The 12,522-nt window shown below is 42.9% G+C and overlaps 1 pseudogene; it reads left to right on the forward strand.

Moving 5' to 3' along the window:
- The window catches only part of LOC131384416 (keratin, type I cytoskeletal 18-like), a 60,007-nt pseudogene extending 47,985 nt beyond the window's left edge, over positions 1 to 12,022 (forward strand).
- The last annotated feature ends 500 nt before the right edge of the window (positions 12,023 to 12,522 follow it).

Raw genomic sequence — 12,522 nt, forward strand, 5'->3', positions numbered from 1 at the left:
AGAAGATGAATTAGCTGTAAAACTTACTGCTCCTGTAGTGGCAACATTAAAACGGGGAACAATTGGTGATGCTACACAAAATTCTGTTCAAAAGGCTAGAGCTGAGGGAGACCTAGAAGCATGGCAATTTCCAGTTACTATAGCTCAACAAGGAGGACAAAATATAGCTAATTGGGGCATTTTTCCTTTTAAGTTGTTAAAGGAATTTAAGCAAGCCGTTAGTCAATGTGGGCCAAATTCTCCTTTTGTACAAACTTTACTAAAAAATGTGGCTCTTGATAATAGATTAATACCATATGACTGGGATACTTCAACAAAATCTGTTCTCACTCTGTCCTAGTACTTGCAGTTTAAAACTTGGTGGGCTGATGAAGCTCAAACTCAGGCAAGAGAGAACACACAAGCACAGCCACCTGTGCCCGTTTCCTTTGAACAATTAATGGGGTTGGGCCCAAATTGGGGCTGATTAGACAATCAAGCAGTAATGAAAAATGTTCCCATTGTTCAGTTATGCACTGTGTGCTTACAGGCATGGAAAAGAATAAATGTTACAGGGGAAAATACCCTTCTTTCAGTTGTTTGATTAACTGCCAAACTGGTTTGGGTGGAGCAGTGACCACTGAAACAGGAAAAACTAGAGGCTTTAAAAGAATTGATGCAGAAACAATTACATAAGGGACATATAGAGCCTACTTTCTCTCCTTGGAACTCTCCTGTGTTTGTTATTAAAAAAAAATCAGGTAAATGGAGAATGTTAACAGATTTGAGGGCTCTTAATGCTGTAATTCAACCCATAGACACACTGCAACCAGGACTGCCCTCTCCAACTATGATTCCTAATTAGTGGCCTCTCATAGTAATAGATTTAAAGGATTGCTTCTTTACCATTTCTTTAGCTACCCAAGATTATGAAAAATTTGCTTTTACTGTTCCTGCTATAAATAACAAAGAACCAGCAGACAGATACCATTGGAAAGTATTACCACAAGGCATGTTAAATAGCCTATTTGTCAAACTTATGTCAGAAAAGCTATTAAGCCATTAGAGAACAATTCAAAAAATGTTATGTTATCCATTACGTGGATGATATTTTATGTGCAGCTGAAACTAGGGAGGAATTAATGCTATGCTACAAACAGAAAAGGCTGTAACTGAAGCAGGGTTAATCATAGCCCCCAATAAAATCCAAACTTCTACTCCCTTTCAATATTTAGAAATGAAAGTAGAACAAAATACTATTAAGCCTCAAAAAGTTTAAATTAGAAGAGATAAGTTTAAAACTCTAAATGATTTTCAAAAATTATTAGGATACATTAATTGGATTTGTCCCACTTTAGGCATTCCTACTTGTGCTATGTCTCACCTCTTTTCTGCCTTACGAGGTGATTCTGATCTTAACAGTAAATGCTCTTTATCCAAATAAGCATTAGAAGAACTTAACTAATTGAAGAAAAAAATTCAACAGGCACAAGTGTCTCAAATTGACCCTATGCAGCCACTACAGTTTTTAGTTTTTCCTACTAAACATTCACCTACAGGTGTTATTGTTTAAAAAAATAATCTGGTTGAGTGGCTTTTTCTACCTCACCATACAACTAAAATTCTCACTCTGTACTTAAATCAAGTTGCTGTACTAGTAGGACAAGCAAGGCTGCGCAAACAAAGTTAATGGGATATGATCCAAATCAAATTATAGTTCCATTAAACAAACAACAAATTCAGCAGGCCTATATTAATTCCCAGGAATGGCAAGTTAATTTGGCAGGTTTTATTGGTGTTCTTGATAATCATTATCCTAAATCCAAAATATTCCAATTTCTTAAATTAACATCATGGATATTGCCTTCCATTACTCAAAAAACCCCTATTGAAGGGGCCATTACTGTTTTTACTGATGGATCTAGTAATAAAAAGACCTCATTTGTGGGACCTCAACAACAAGTTTTTCAAACTGACTTTGCTTCTGCTCAAAGGCCTGAACTTATGGCTGTGATAACAGTGTTAAAAACTTTTAAACAGCCAGTAAACATTGTTTCTGATTCAGCTATGTAATGCAAGCCACGCAAAATATTGAATGTGCCTTAATTCAAAGTATGACTAATGACCAACTTAATCTTTTATTTCATTCTTTACAGCAAGCAGTACAACAAAGGCATTCCCCTTTCTGTATCACTCATATAAGAGCACATACTAACCTCCCTGGCCCTTTAACTAAACTTAATCAAAGGGCAGATAATTATATGGGGAAGAGGATTTGCTTGTGTTCAGTTTAGAGTTTAGTTTAAAGGTGTGGATGCTTAAACTTGGGAAGATTGTATAGCAAGTAAGGCTGAGGTGCTACAAAATAATTCCTATGGAATCATCATTAATTGGTCCCCTAAGGGGATCTTTAAAAAAAAATAGCACCAGAAGGCCTTCTTGCAGAACAAATGTAACAAACCGATGGAACCATTGGCAATTAAATCATACACAATATATTCGGACAAAAGCTTAGGTCCTTATCATATGGAGTCCTACTGGCATTGTCACCCCTACTCCAAAAATAATAGCTCCTGCCATAGGACAGGAACATTCTGAATTATGGACATTAGCTATGGCTCAAAGTTCAATCAAAACTTGGGAGGGTAAATATAACAAGTATAACGGGGAGGGAGGTAAAAATAAATAATGCTCTTTTCTTTCCAACAGGACTTTTTGGATTCCAAGTTGTGTCTGGCCACCTTTTGTGCTAGCAATAGGAAATGTTACTATTGATATAAATACATACTTTATTTCATGCCCCAAATGTCATTTGTTTACCTGCATTAATTCAACTTTTAATAAAAATCAGACTATCCTAATAATTAAAGGAGATAATAATACTCCAGGGAAGGAGTCTGGATCCCTATGTCTTTAAATAGACCATGGGAGGCATTTCCATCCATTCATACAGTAACTGAAAACATTAAAAAACTTCAATCCCATTCAAAAACATTTATAGTTGCTCTCATAGTTGCTATAATTGGCCTCATTGCTGTTACTACTACTACTGCAGTAGTTGGTGTGGTTCTACATTCATCTGTACAAACTGTTAAATTTGTCAATAAGTGGCCAAAGAATTCCACAAAATTATGGAACTCTCGAATTCAAATAAACCAAAAAATAGTTAACCAAATTAATGATCTCTGTCAGACAGTGATTTGAATGGGAGATGGTATTATAAGTTTAAAAGTAAAATTCAAATGCAATGTGATTGAAATACCTCTGATTTTTACATTACTCCTCATCTGTATAATAAAACAGAGCATGCGTGGGAAGAAGTTAAGAGACATTTAAAAGGTCATACTGGAAATTTATCTTTAGTATTGTGAAATCGAAGGAACAAGTATTTCAAGCCTCTCAGACACATATGACACTAGTGCCAGGAACTGAAGTGCTTGAAGGAGCTGCAGACAGATTAGCAGCTATTAACCCACTCAAATGGATCAAGACACTTGGAGGCTCTGTGATTTCAATAATGATTGTGCTTTTAATCTGTGTTGTTTGTCTTTATGTAGTCTGCAGATGTGGAAGCCGCCTCTGGAGAGAAGGGTGCCACTAAGAACAAGCAATAATAGCTGTGGCAGTTTTGCAAAAAAGAAAAGGGAGACATGTTGGTAGAAGAGCTGAGGCAGGACTGGCTTGTCTGTCATAAAATAAAAGCATCTTGGATGATGTCCGGGGTCCAGGGTCTAAAACCCCTCGTGGCCTTTGGAACACCAAGCTCTGTGCCAAAGGGTGGAAGGCTGCTCTGCCGCACCACAAATCTAAGCCCAGGGCATAAAACCCCTCACGGCTTGGATGGAATACAGAGCTCAGGGCATAAAACCCTTCATGGCCTCTAGAATGTGCATAGACTTGTTGGTTGCTCTCCCAGGCTTGTAAACATGTTCTCCGATATCTCAAGCAGCAGAGCATATTCTATATGCATCAAAGAAAATGCTAAACCGTAACAGCTATGCTTGATGCACCGCTACCTTTCTACCCCCACATCCTCACCTGTTTACCCCCACGTCCTCACCTGTTTACCCCCACGTCCTCACCTGTTTACCCCCACGTCCTCACCTGTTTACCCCCACGTCCTCACATCCTCACCACCTGCATCTTTGTTTGATCACCCATAGCGTAGGCTCCCAGAGCTTGGGGCCTTCGCAGTCTCCATACCAGCATTGGCCCCCTCGACCCACCTTATGCACTCTTTTCTTTTCTCATTCCTTTGACTCCACCAGACTTTGTAGCCCCCAAGGCCTTGTGTTGGGTCTGATCACCTCAACAGAAATTGCACCATTGCACTCCAGCTTGGGCAACAAGAGCAAAACTCTGTCTCAAAAAAAAAAAAAAAAAAGCTCAGAGATGTTTAACTGGAATTGGCCATTTCTTCTGAGCTGAGTACTGTGGCTTTTCAGGAGGATTATTCAAAAATGAACAGCAATGTTAATTAGTTCCCACACCATGGTTTCTTTTGAGAAGCATTATGGTTTTTTTTTTTTTTTTTTTTTTTTTTTTTTTTTTAAAAAAGGTCCTTTTTCTGAGTTGGTCATATGGATACCACCTACGGGGGCTGCCTTCCCACCTGACTGCTGGGCTCCTGCCAGGCCCATTCCTCCTGTTCTCTCACATCTTCTTTCACAGCTTCAGAAGCAGCTCTGCTCTTGGTTCTGTGCCCCACTTTGTTCTTTTTTTTTTTTTTTGAGATGTAGTTTCACTCTTGTTGCCTAGGCTGGAGTGCAATGGTGCGATCTTGACTCACTGCAATCTCCACCTCCCAGCTTCAAGTGATTCTCCTGCCTCAGTCTCCAGAGTAGCTGGGAATATAGGCGCCCACCACCACGCCTGGCTAATTTTTGTATTTTTAATAGAGATGGGGTTTCATGACATTGGCCAGGCTGGTCTTGAACTCCTGACCTTAGGTGATCCACATGCTTCAGCCTCCCAAAGTGCTAGGATTATAGGCGTGAGCCACTGCACCAGGCCCCCCACCTTTTTCTAATCTCAACTGTCTTTGTTCACTGTGGGCACAAAGGCCTAGGAAGGGGCAGTGTCACTGCTGTCACATCTTTATGGGACAAGAGGCAGTTTGGATGCTTTCTTCTGTGCACAGTTTAGCTTCTTTGTTCATCGGACTTTGCCTCCTCAGCAATCTTATTGATACATGATTAGAAATGGAAAGAGGTCATTTTGACTGTCTTATCAAAAGGGATAAGGAAAATTGTATTTTTTTTTCGAGACAGAATCTTGCTCTGTCGCCCAGGCTGGAGTGCAGTGGCACAATCTCGGCTCACTGCAACCTCCACCTCCTGGGTTCAAGCGATTCTCCTGCCTCAGCCTCCCGAGTAACTGGGACTACAGGCACGTGCTACCACACCCAGCTAATTTTTTGTAATTTTTCTTTTTTAGTAGAGACAGGTTTTCACTGTGTTAGCCAGGATGGTCTCGATCTGCTGACCTCATTATCCACCCGCCTCAGCCTCCTAAAGTGCTGGGATTACAGGCGTGAGCAACCGCATCCAGCCAAAAATGTCCATATTTATCATATCTCCTTACGTCTGTGAATTCTTTCCTGGGCCTTTCCTGTTGATATTTGGTCTGTTTTGGGGATGTCAAAACAGACATTGTTTAGCCCACTCATTCTTACAGAAAGCCTTAAGCGAACTCTTCTCCATATGTTTCACATACTAATCTTCTCCTTCCTTTGTGCTTTTTTTTTTTTTTTTTTTGAGATGGAGTCTCACTCTGTCACCCAGGCTGCAGTGCAGTGGCATGATCGCTGCTCACTGCCACCTCTGCCTCCTGGGTTCAAGCAATTCTTCTGCCTCAACCTTCCGAGTAGCTGAGACTACAGGCATGCATCACCACGCCCTGCTAATTTTTGTATTTTTTAGTAGAGACAGGGTTTCACCATATTGGACAGGGTTGTCTCAAACTCCTGACTTCATGATCCGCCCACCTCGGCCTCCCAAAGTGCTGGGATTACAGGTGTGAGCCACCGTGCCTAGCCTATGCTTTTTTAAACAAACAAACAAACAAACAAACAAACCAACCTCATTACTATAGAGAATTAATCTGCAGTCTTCTTACTAGGTATTTATAATCCACATGTGAGAACAATCTCAAAGGAAAAGAGAACTGTATCAGAAAATTTAGCTTAAGGTATTTATTTGGGCAACCTTTAAATGTTTATTTTCTAAAGGTAGAAAATTTATTTCTACAGATTTACCTTCAGCTTTAACAAAAAATTGGCCGTCAAAACCTGAGTCCTGTCCTCTTGCTCTCCTCCCTGGACAGCATGAACTTCACCTCTTGCTCCACCTTCTCCACCAACTACCAGTCCCTGGGCTCTGTCCAGGCACCCAGCTATGTGCCTGCTGATCAGCAGCGTGGCAAGTGTCTATGCAGGTGTCAGGGGCTCTGGTTCCTGGATCTCCATGTCCTGCTTCACCAGCTTCTAGGGCAGCATGGGGCCCAGGGGCCTGCCCGCAGTGATGGCCGGGGGTCTGGCAGGAATGGGAGTTATCCAGAATGAGAAGGAAACCATGCAAAGCCTCAGCGACCACCTGGCCTCCTACCTGGACAGAGTTAGGAGCTTGGAGACCAAGAACCAGAAGCTGGAGAGCCAGGAGCACCTGGAGAAGAAGGGACCCCAGGTCAGAGACTGGAGCCATGACTTCAAGACCATCGAGAACCTGAGGGCTCAGATATTTGCAAATACTGTGGACAATGCCCACATTGTTCTGCAGATCAACAATGCCTGTCTCGCTGGTGATGACTTTAGGGTCAAGTATGAGACAGAGCTGGCCATGTGCCAGTCTGTGGAGAGCAACATCCATGGGCTCTGCAAGGTCATTGATGACACCAATGTCACTTGGCTGCAGCTGGAAGCAGAGATCAAGGCTCTCAAGGAGGAGCTGCTCTTCATGAAGAAGAACCATGAAGAGGAAGTAAAGGGCCTATAAGCCCAGATTGCCAGCTCTGGGTTGACTGTGGAGGTAGATGCCCCCAAATCTCACGATCTTGCCAAAATCATGGCAGACATTGGGCCCAATATGATGAGCTGGCTCCGAAGAACTGAGAGAAGCTGGGCAAGTACTGGTCTCAGCAGATTGAGGAGAGCACCACAGTGGTCACCACGCAGGCTGCCGAGGTTGGAGCTGCTGAGATGACGCTCACGGAGCTGAGACATACAGTCCAGTCCTTGGAGATTGACCTGGACTCCATGAGCAATCTGAAGGCCAGCTTGGAGAACAGCCTGAGGGAGGTGGAGGTCTGTTACACCCTGCGGATGGAGCAGCTCCACAGGATCCTGCTGCACTCGGAGTCAGAGCTGGTACAGACCCGGGCAGAGGGACAGCACTAGGCCCAGGAGTATGAGGCCCTGCTGAACATCGAGGTCAAGCTGGAGGCTGAGATCGCCACCTACTGCCGCCTGCTGGAAGACAGTGAGGACTTCAATCTTTCAATCTTGGTGATGCCCTGGACAGCAGCAACTCCACACAAACCATCCAAAAGACCACTACCTGCTGGATATTGGATGGCAAAGTGGTGTCTGAGACCAGTGATGCCAAAATTCTGATACATTAAGCCAGCAGAAGCAGGGGACCCTTTGGGGAGCAGGAGGCCAATAAAAAGTTCAGAGGTTAAAAATAAAAGAAAAAATATTGGCATTGTTATGGCATTAACAGCTATATATGTGTAGTTTTTTCAAAACAACATTTATAGCATAACTTGAATTTTCTATTTATTAGTATATACATTTTTCTCCTTTTGAAATGTGTATTTTCTAGTTTATTGGATATTGAAAACAATCTTTGATTTATCATTGTAATTTAAGTTCACTATCTCTTTTCCAGCAATTATTCTTTTTTCTCTTTTGTGCAGTAGTAGAAAACAAAATCCAAGCAAGCATAGACCAGGCAAGATATTCAGCTCTCTAGAAGTCTGGAGATTTTGTCCAGCAAGGAGCCCCCTAACAAAAGGCAGAATGCCAAACTGTGAGTGCTGACTTCTGACATGGCTCTGATACCCCAGGCCCATTAAGAGAGGCTTTTCTCCCAGCGGGGAGGTGATAGAATATTCCGAAAGCCCACGTACCTGTTGAAAAACTAAGACTATATGCAAAGAAAAATTCCCCCCAATGGGTGCAATTCTATCTGGATGATGCCCTCTCAAAATAAATAGCCTGTGAGGTTTGTGGCTTAGAAGCCTTGTGACCCCTTACCTCTTTGTGTCATTTTGAAATTTTGCCTCCAGTTCTGTTTCTCTGACAAGACCCATGGCCACCTGCAGCCTGATGCTGCCATGGAGCTTTGTACGGCTCTTTGGTTGCTGCTGGGTTCTTCTTTGTTGAAAAGAAAAATCACTTCAATCAGTCCATCTGTAATGAAATACTGATCTAATGTTTGATACTCCACCATGAAATTAAAATGAAACCGCCCTTGCCACCTCCACCCCCAGCACCTGTTTCCGAAAGTTTATGAAGCTTCGTGGATGCTTTACCTCAAAGATGCCCTTGGGCTTCCTCCAGGAGAATGAAGAGGTCAGCGAACCTGCTTCCTGTCCCCTGTTCCCTGTCATGCATTCAGAATCAGAGAGCAGAAGATTCTGAAGTCAAGCTGCCAGAATCTCATGTGCTACTATCTCACTTTAACCACAGGCTACTTCTTTACTTTCAGCATCATTGATCAAAATCAGATTTCATGGTGGGTGGGAGATAGTATGGGGGTGGTGTAGGGAGAAGTAAGGAAATGCTGTCTTTTGTCAGTACAAAGCCTGGCCCCCTCAGACTCTGCTGCCCTGAGTTAAATTTAATCTCTCTCTCCATCAATTCCAGTCAGGTTGAGCAGTTAAAGTATGATGTCCATCAACTGCAGACTGCTCTCAGAAACTTCCAGCACCAGTGCTATGCAAGGGAGCAGCAGGAGAGACAGCAAGAAGAGCTTCTGTCTCGAACCTTCACTGCTAACGTAAGTCAGGCTTGCGGTGGGGGTCGGCCTGCACTTGACAGATTGTGGGGGCTGGAGTTCAGATCTCTGGGCGTCATCTTTTTTAGGGGGTATCTGAAAAAGATTGATGAGGAGCAAACCAACCAGAAATGACAGGGACTTTGTGCATTGCCACAGAGACTAGACCTAGACAGAAGAATCTCTTTTTCTAACACAAAAACCTGAAGAAGAAGCAGTTAAATTGAAGGGGAATAGGCAGAGGTGAAAGTAACCTGGTTGGACTGGTCTGAGACAGAAAGGTGGAAATTCACATGGTGGAAATGTTTTTCTGATCAGATAGAGACAGATGATTAGAATTTAGGCCATTTGTAGAGAAGGCAGCATTTCAAAGCTGCCTGCGCAGTTGCCATTGTGCCGAGTTTGTGTGTGGTTCCGGTGTCAGGTGCATTAAAATGTTTTTGTTCCTAGTCGGAGCAGCAATTTGAAGGAATTTGTTAACAGATATTTAGGGTTAGATGGACTGCTTGCCTGAGTCTATCTGAAAGTGTGTTGGTTTTCACATTTGATTTCTCAGAACCCATTGTCCCTGTCCTTTAGTCTTAACCAGAGCATTTCCTGAACATGGCCGTAGAACATACTGGCCTTTTCTGTGTCATGCGTAATACATTCCACCAAGTGAAGTGTGCTTTGGCTTTTTGTGTGTGTGTTTTTTTAGAGGTTTATTTTCCAGAGATGTTAACTTTCTAAGCCTGTCATTAGAATTCACATCATTTCCCACTTTGCAGATGTTTAATCCTCAGTGCTTCATCCTTGCTTTGCAATAAATTTCCCCAAGTGTTTCAAAATGTGCCTATGTAGTTTTTGCTTCTCCAGAGTAAGCAATCAAGTCACAATGTTTTTTTGTTTGTTTTTTTTTTGTTTTTTGAGACAGAGTCTCACTCTGTCACCCAGGCTGGAGTGCAATGGTGCGATCTCAGCTCACTGCAACCTCTGCCTCCTTGGTTCAAGTGATTCTCCTGCCTCAGCCTCCCTAGTAGCTGGGATTACAGGTGCCTGCCACCAGGCCTGGCTAATTTTTGTATTTTTAGTAGAGACAGGGTTTCCCCATATTGGCCAGGCTGGTCTCGAGCTTCTGACCTCAGGTAATCTTCTTGCCTTGGCCTCCCAAAGTACTGGGATTATAGGCATGAGCCACCACACCTGGCCAAGTCACAGTGTTTAACAATTCAAAAATTTAATGAACTATAAGACACACTAAAAGATGATGTTTGGATTTTAGATTGTTACAATTATGATTCAAGTCTTTTTTCTGCCAAGGATGATCGCTCAGGATTATTTTGTTTCTTGCCAGCCTGGTGTGATGCTGGGCATACAGTGGGTTCTTAATAAACACTGACTTGCAAGATGAAATTTCTTCCTGGTCATTCTACCATCTGGAGCTATAATACATTTTTCTGAGAGATAATGGACCATCAGCCATATCTTTTCAGATAGAAGGGTAAGAAAGATTTGTATATAAATGGAATTCTGTAAGTGCTTGGCAAATTACTGAAGAGAAGTCTCTAATTGAGTCTTTCAAACACTAGCATCTTTTGATGCAATGAGCATTAGCTACATGTTTGTTGGTGTGCTCTCAGGGTTCAAACCAACACAAGAGCCTTACAGTGCCCAAGGTGGTTGGGGTACAGCTTGGTTTTATATATTTTAGAGAGGCATGAGGCATCAATCAAATACACTTAAGAAATACAATGGTTTGGTTCAGAAAGGCGGGACAACTCAAAGTGGGAGCTTCCAGGCTATAGTTAAATTTAAATATTTTCTGGTTGACAATTGGTTGAGTTTATCTGAAGACCTGGGATCAATGGAAAGGAATGTTCAGGTTAAGATAAAGGATTGTGGAGACCATGTTTTGTTGTGCAGAGGAATCTCTCAGCAGAGTTCAGGGGGAAAGCAGGTTATAAAATGTTTCTTATTGGATCTAAAAGGGTGCCTGGCTTTTAGTTTATTCTCTCCTGGATCTGGAAAAAAAGGAAGGAAAACAAAGGGGAAAGGGTATTGATTCTCTATAGAATGTGGATTTTTCCCACTTGAGACTCGGCAGGGCAATTTCAAGGTATGGCAAGGAAATATATAGTGGGTTAAACATTTTTTCCTTGTGCCAGAATTAGATTGAAAAGTAAGTCATGATATATAGGTCAAATAAAACCCATCTGGTGAGAATTTATGGTTTGTAGGGCATGACTCCCTAGACCCCTTAGGTAGGAATTTGGGCAAGATAAAAAATCAGAGCTTAGTCATCAACTGTATCTGGGCAGCCTGCCTTCAGAAGTCCAGGTGAACTCAGATGAGCCTGAGGGTCCCCTGAGCAAGCTGGACTTTCTCAATTCCTTCTAGAGCCTGAAACTCAAAACCCAGAGACCCTTGAAGAGATCCAGTCCTCTTAGCTCCAGCAAGAAGCCCCAGCACAGCTTCCACAGCTCCCTGAGGAGGTAGAACCTTCTTTAACCCAGCAGGAGTCCCCAGCTCTGCCTTCACAGTCCCTTGAGGGGGTCACTCTTTTTCAACAGAGCAGGAGTCCCCAGCACAGCAGCTACCTCCCTCTGAAGAGATTGTAGCTCAGCCATCAATACATCATGTCCCATTTAAAAGTTGGAGTGAAGCTCAGCACTCACACTTGCCCAATGTCAAGCCAGGAACAGGCTGCCTCTCAGCCTCCAGAGTACCCCAAGGAGGTCAACTCTTCCTCAGCCCAATTAAAGGCCCCAGCTCAGACAACAGAATTCCCTGAGGAGATGAAACCTTCTGCAACTCAGCAAGGGACTCCAGCTGAACCTCCAGGTCCTCCTGTGGAGGTTGAACCTTCCCCCAGTGAGCACGAGCAGCCAGCTCAGCCCTTTCAGCCCTTTCAGCCCTGAAAACAAATGCCCTTTCTCCCACTGCAAAACCTCCCACTGCAAAACCAGTGCCAAGGTGGGAGGATAGCTAGAGGCCAGTAATTTGAGGCCAACGTGGGCTACATAGAGAAACCCCTTTTCTACAAAAAAAAAAAAAAAAATATATATATATATATATAGTCTATTTGTTTTTGCTTTTTTGAGACAGTCTCGCTCTGTCACCCAGGCTGCAGTGCAATGGCGCGATCTCGGCTCACTGCAACCTCCACCTCCCGGGTTCAAGCAATTCTCCTGCCTCAGCCTCCCAAGTAGCTGGGATTACAGGCCCTGGGGAGAATCTTTCAGACACATGTTCTCAGGACCCCCTGAAGGCTGTGTCACGAGCCATGGTCACTCATACCTATACTTGAATCTAAACAGCCTGCAAAATTTGTTTCTGATGCTGAGGTTTTGATATAAATCTGTGGAGTTCCAACAACTTTAGCAAGCCTCCAGTGCTGAGCTAGATCTTTCTTCAGGTTCTTGGGCAAAACAATTGAGGACTAAGCTCTGAGTTTTTATGTTGCCCAAATTCCTACCTAAGGGGTCTAAGGGAGTCATGCCCTACAAACCATAAATTCTCATCAGATGGGTTTTATTTGACCTTATATATCATGACTTACTTTTCAATG

This window comes from Hylobates moloch, unplaced genomic scaffold, assembly GCF_009828535.3.
Source record: "Hylobates moloch isolate HMO894 unplaced genomic scaffold, HMol_V3 SCAFFOLD_10, whole genome shotgun sequence".
In the NCBI taxonomy this organism is placed as follows: Eukaryota; Metazoa; Chordata; class Mammalia; order Primates; family Hylobatidae; genus Hylobates; species Hylobates moloch.